This window comes from Sceloporus occidentalis, unplaced genomic scaffold (genome assembly GCF_023333645.1).
Source record: "Sceloporus occidentalis isolate IW3139 unplaced genomic scaffold, rSceOcc1.0.p SCAF_62, whole genome shotgun sequence".
NCBI lineage: Eukaryota > Metazoa > Chordata > Lepidosauria > Squamata > Phrynosomatidae > Sceloporus > Sceloporus occidentalis.
In genome coordinates, this window is record NW_028317042.1 from 4818495 (window position 1) to 4825568 (window position 7074).

Below are 7074 nucleotides of genomic sequence, written 5' to 3' on the forward strand. Positions count from 1 at the left end.
AATTTAAATATTTATTCTTTACACAATAAGGAGCAATAGGTGTCTAATTGGTGTCCAAAAGAGGCATTGTTCCTAAAATATGGAGGGATAGATTTCAAAATAGATTGTTTTGAGATTGTGTTTCATAACTTTAATTTCATGACTTTGTATTTTAATTACATATTTTTGCACAAATTACCATAGTTTTTAAAATGACGTAGCTCTGAGATTGCATTGTTGTATACTTGCACTGACAAAAGTTTATATTCCATTCCTTCTTGTTAATACCCATGATTTCAGAAATGCCTTTATGGATTTCTTTCTAGAGCAAGATATATAAATAAACAAGAAAATTAATGAGCATCAAGTAGATGTCGGTATTTCCAGGCTACATAATGACTGGAACAGATCTTAACTAATGCATGATTCAGAGTTCTCTCCTCTCAGTTCTTACACTGCTGGCAGCTCCTTTGGAATTAATTCAGAGCTCACTTATCCCTCCTCCTCTTTTTTTTCATTCCCTTTCACAAGTTCTTTTCTCTCTCAGAACTTGTTTTTTTCCATTGCGTTTGTTTTTCTCCTGTCTGTGACATTGCATAACAGCAATCTGAGACAGCATCTGAGAACAGCCGCTGAAAAAAACAAATATATATGATAAAACATCATAATATACCAGTGATTCAAATATACCACAATATACAAAATATAGTAATAACATAAAAATCTGCGCTTTTTTTTTTTTGGATGCGCTTCGTTAAACTGTAATCACCAAATGCATATTCATGGTTAATATAGTCTTCTTGAATGGATCCTACGTTCCCTGCGGTACGGACAGGCTCTCATTTGGTTTAGAAACAGGAGTGAAGATGGCATGCAAATTAGGGCCAAATTCTAAATACAAGTAATAGCTATTCACATGTTCTTCACATATTTACTATATATATATATATATATATATATATATATATATATATAATACATATATATATATAACACTATATATATATAATACATATATATATATATAATACATATATATATATAATACATATATATATATATATATGTGTGTGTGTGTATATATATATATATATATATATATATATATACCGGTAGTTAGGCCATCCAATCAATTGCTCTTTTTAATAAGAAAAATATAACCGAACCCCGTTCCCATCTGCGATGCACAGTGACCGACTGTCCTGGAGCCTCTTTGGATTGTGTCTCCTCCGTGTATTTTCTGCATGCTGCTCCCCCTTCCCTTTCCCCAGCGCTGTTGCCAGCCAGAATTCTAATTTCATAAGTGTGGCTGCAGCTGCTAGTCTCAGGCCGTGCAGGCGGCGTACAACATAATCAAATTACCTCCATGAGCCCTTGTTACTATGAATCCATGATATGTGTGATATAAAATATCTTGGCGTTTTTAACCCCCCCACCCAGACCTATGGGTATTTTTCGCTACATAATATTGTAGAGCTGCCGGGACGGTGCAGGCGAACCATATATACACCAATTGTATCCTCTCTATACCCATTGAGGATCATGCAAATTATGGCCCAGGGGCACCTTTGGCTACTTCTGGGTTTTTGTGCACTCTTTATCAGGCTGTGGATAATAGGAGTGTGGTTAATAATTAACAATGAGATACATGTTAGCTATAAAAGCATTTTTCTCACCTTCTGTCTCACCCCATTCAACCTCCTAAAAGACTATAGACTTGCAAGAGCAGGCCTCTCTTCTGTTGTACCAGTGTTTCTTATGTGAGTTTATGTTATTTACTAACCGTATTTTATTTATTGTTTTTTTTGTAATACCCTACCGGATTACAGTATACCTAAAATGAAAATAACGGTTATACAAAAGTATACAAATATGAACCGCAAATTCTACCCAGTGTACGGTTTGAGCCTCAAGCCCAGAGCAACCTCGGGATACAACATATAGACTTAAATAAAACTGGTAATTGCATGTCATATACAATATATGAACACTGCATTTATGATATTGATGACACCTGCATACCTGTAAAGAAAGGAACAGGGTGGGGAAGATGATTAGGGATTGGACCTAGTAGGATGGTATGGCCCAACATAGCCTCTTGGTGTGATGTTATTTATTATAATACCATTGCCTTATTTTTTTTTTACCCAGACATATGTACACGTGAGAAATGATTTCACATGTCTGCAGTGATATGTTCTGAGACACAGCCATGAGCATCAGGGGCTGTGATATTTAGCAATTTTTATATATCTTTCTACCTTTTTTTGTTAACAAATGTGGTGGTATGTAATAAAGAACATGGCTTCAATGATATCTGTCCATACTTGAAAATGTATAGCAACAATAGCATTTTTATTGGCTGGCTTGTGTTTTCAGGTGATGACAGTACTTTGGCAGTAAGAATTTGATGGCACATTTATTTTGTCACCCATAAATAGAGCTTATGCCTTTGGTGTGCGGTACAACCCAAGAAAAGATAGGCGCCATGCTTTCAATGTAGGTCTGATGTAAAAGAATGGCAACTCCTGTGAATGACTTCTCTGATTATTCGTTAATAAGCATGGGCAAAGTGTTATCATAATACTGGGTTATTTTTTGTGGAAATCGGGACCTTGTGTTTATTTGCTAAATTATACAACCGCACAATCTATCCATCCATCCATCCATTGCATTTATTAATGCAGATAAAAGAAATGGTGTTTGGATATAGAATTGTAATTTGTTAAACTGTAATTCTGCTAGTTTAAAAAAAAAACCCTTTTCAATCTGTATTCCTGAACAGACATGTACCATAGGGAGAGACAGGAGGTTCTTTTTAACCCTTCACTAAACCTCGAGTGGTAAGCTTCTGTAGATTTCCTTAAAATAGTAAAACAATGTGTATCTAATTTGGGAAAGATGTCTGTTCTTGGTTAAAATGACGTCTGCATGACTATACGTATCTAATTATCCCTTTTCTCAGTTGGCATGATTTCATCCTCTCTCCTCCCCCATTTCGGCAGTGTGTTCTTAGCTCTGAATCATGCTGTTCCCTTGGTGCACAATGTACTATGCTGCTGAACTGATAATGCATTCCCCGTCAACTCACTACATTCTTAACTGCGATATAGGAAAATTCAATTTTGCTTTGAAATGGATTTAAATATGTTTGCACTCCAATGTCATAATTGGAGGCAGATAATCAAGCACCATGAATTGCATTCGTATAGTAAGATCCCATCGTTGAATTGTTATCTATTTTTAGTTCCATGTGTGAGCGGATAATAGAGGAATACATCTTATACATACCCACACAAACATTGTATAACAAATACACACACTACACAGTTATATACCAATTACACTTATTCACGGTCTCCCTACATTATTGAGTTCAACCTCTTTCATTCCATCCTAATAATGTTGAGTGATATTGTTTATGAAATAACCCAGTATAAGTTGTTGAGGTTACCCCCTATCTTTTATATCATCAAGATTGGCAAGATGTGCCCATTGAGACTGGAATACCTATGAGCATACCTGGGAACTTCCCAGCGTAAGCTACCTAGGAATCTCCCACTTTAGGGGAAGTGGCTTCACAAGGACTAGAAGCTAGTCATGCATCGAGGGGGCTATTTAAGACTTGCCCCAGACAGTCTTAAATAGGCTGCGAGCAGGAGGGGAAGCGGTTGGGAAGTGGGCTTGATAAAACACTACTCATCTGCCCGAAGAAAAAGAAAAGTGATCCGGAGGCCCAGGGAAGCAGTGTAAGATGAATTTAGCGAAAAAAAAATATTGTAATTTGTATTATTTCTTACATTTTTTTTTACCAATTAGTCAACTACTACACCCTAGGGGTAGTAAATTTTTTTGTATAAGTGTTATTTCCGTGGGACTGTTTATTTATTGTAGCACCATGGCAGGGGTGCTATGGGGGGATAAGAAACCTTTCTGCTGGCTCATGGCAGAACATAGCGGGGTACAGACACTTTGAAGCAGAGATTATGAGATTTTCGGCAAGGCAGCTGCCTGGTAAAAAATGTTTGTTCTTAATTTGGTGATGGGACATGTCTATTCTAGTCGAAAAAAGAATACATTTATTCATCCATTTCACAGACTGTTCCATAGTTAATTAACTGCTTCTATATTGAGAGCTTATTCGATCATTTCTTCAGGCATTTAAAGGTCAAACATGCGTCATATAAAATAGATTATGATACACAGCTATATCTTTAACATTCTTTTTATAGAATGAGGTCATTGACTAAGATTGTATCCTATTTAAAAAAAAATTTTAGTTCTAATGAAATAAAGACATTAAGACAAAATGCCAACCAACAAGACAATATCTGTTTCGCTGATGGGAAATATTTGTGGTTGCAGGCTCTAGTTACAGGTCTAAAATCATTAAAAGCCAGTGCAAGCAGAACATTAGGTTAATGTAAGAATAATATAAATTCAGGAAACAGAAATATATGTTACTTAATGAAAGATCTGCCTAGAATAGTGGTTTGGTAGTCACCAATACAGCCACACAAACTATATGACACACTTACCACTCTTAGATTTCTTCCCGAAAAGACATTAACTGACACATACACATCCCTTCCACACAATAAGCTTTTACAGCTGCGAACACACCCAGTCACATTAAAACACAAACAACATACTCAACCACACACAACTCAATCCGCCATATACAGCACACTCAACCATGCACACACAACGTACTCCACATAGAGCACACCCACACACTCAAAGGCCCCCATGATCACCTAACCTCTTTGGGGTTTACTCAACTTTCTGAATTCACCATGGTGATTTTCTCTTACAAAATATGCTGAGCGGGTCTAGATGAGCAGATTGTATAGCAGATTCTGTAGACATTGTGATAGTGTGATAGTTAGTAGGGTAAGGTCACGGATGCTTTTGTAGGTTTGTGCACAAATAGGGAAACCCAACATTTTTATCCTCTTTGTGCCCTCTTTTCTTTCACGTATGGTCCTTGGCTGGAAGCAGCAACCAAGCAGTGAATTTCTGTAATTTGGTTGGTTTGGCCGTGTACACAGTTTCTTTCATATTAAATTAGGTCATATCTGTTACTATACTGGATTTATAGTTTTTAAGTGGTTTAGTAGTTTGTAGGTTCCAGATGAGTTTAAGGGTCTGCTAATTAATGTAAAGTTCCCTTTTAAAGACAACTGTATCTTGTTGGCTAAGCAGTTTTTACAGTGTTTAGTCAAAGTTAATACCTTTTTCTTGGGCCACCATAGAAAAAGACGTACATAAGCTTTCCAGACCTTGGAGTTCTTGTCTCCAGATGGAATAAAAAAAAATTAAAGGGATGGTTGTAATAAAAACACAGAAAACACACACACGTATATAAAAACCCAACTCACTTGAATAACCAATTTTTTTTTTGTTACAGGTGATTTGCACAAGCTGCATGGCAATGCCAACAAAATCAGGGGCAAAATCAACAAAATTAAAGCCTTTTGTCTCTTGATCTACACAATTAACTACAGTATAACAGTGTCCTTTAACAACAAAGTAGAGAATCATTATATAAGGCATTGTGGGTCATGCCTAAGTGGATCTTAAGAAGCTTGTCCGAAAGGATTACCATTCTAAGCATTTTATCTGTTTCTAATACTATAGGTGCAATAGCTATAGGAACACAGAATTTGATGGCAGATAAGAACTATCGAGTCTGCCTGTTTTTTCTTGATGGAAAGACTTTATCGGCCCTTGGTCCTGTCTTAGATTTAGGATAGCCATATGTGTTACGTTAAACAAAACTAATATAAACCTCCTTCCAGTACTTTGTTACATCCCTTTATGTGCACTTATACATTAACACGACTATACAACAGAAAGTCAGGCACAACTACGTTCGAAGAAAACATTTTATTCTTTTTTTTTTTTCCAAAGAAAGAAAGCGATATAAAAAACAGAGTATAAAACTTGCATGTAATACAATGACATGGCTCTATATGGATACAGGAAAGGGAAGAAGCATATATTTATATATATATATTTATATAATATGTAAGTATAATTCAGTATTAGACACATTGTAAAGACAGGTGCATTTCATCTCATGTACATTTATATCACAAACCACACAGAAAAAGATAGAGGATATTAAAATACTGCTGTCCACGAGTTAGCTACTAGGTGGAAAATAAACACGTTACTTATACACAACAATAGCTTTCCTACAATGATTTTTTTTTTCTTTTTAAAGGCATTAAAAAATAGCAAAACATAAACTACTGCTAACCTACTCACATGATTGCGTTATGCATTAGCATTACAAGCAGTGAAAATAATTACTACTATATAACCCTGGGGGAGGGTGGTGAGGATTAGCATACTCTTTCATTGTCCGGTCTGACAATTTAGTACACGGGGACAGAGAGTTATGATGTAATAGACTATTGATTTATAGTGCATTCATTTAAGAAGTGGGATGGTGTTAGTCTGACAAAATAAAAAAATAAAAAGTTTATACCCAAGAAACAAATCCTCACAAAACAGTGAGAATAGAACAGTCCATATCGATCACGGCCGGCACCTGTTCAACAAGTCATACACAACCTTAAACCATTAAAGCAAATATAGCCATAGAACAGTGTTTTATTTGTTTGTTTGAGTTACTCTGATTTTTTTTTAAAAAAGCCAATGTGTGTCTAAAAATGCTTTGACCTAAATGTCTTTGCACGTTTGTCTACATTATTCATTACCAAATGCAGCAGATAAAGCAATCGTTTTGTCTACCCACCAGAATAAAACACTGTTCAATTAATAATATGCTATATCCATTAAGATTTTACATGACTGGAATATACAGTATTGTACGTCCCGTACAACAAAAAACACCAATATTTTAGTTTTTTTTGTCCCTCCCCCCATATAAGCAATCCTTTACCTTTCTATCCATGAATTTATAAGCTGCACGCCATATGCTTACCTAGTTACCATTCTCTAGAAAGAATGAATTATCCCATGCTGGATACATGCAAGAAAATCTTTAGTCCAGTGGAGCTCTTGTTAATCTTGTGAAAATAATACATGCAATTCCATATGTAGAAGTGCAAGAGCCGATCAAAA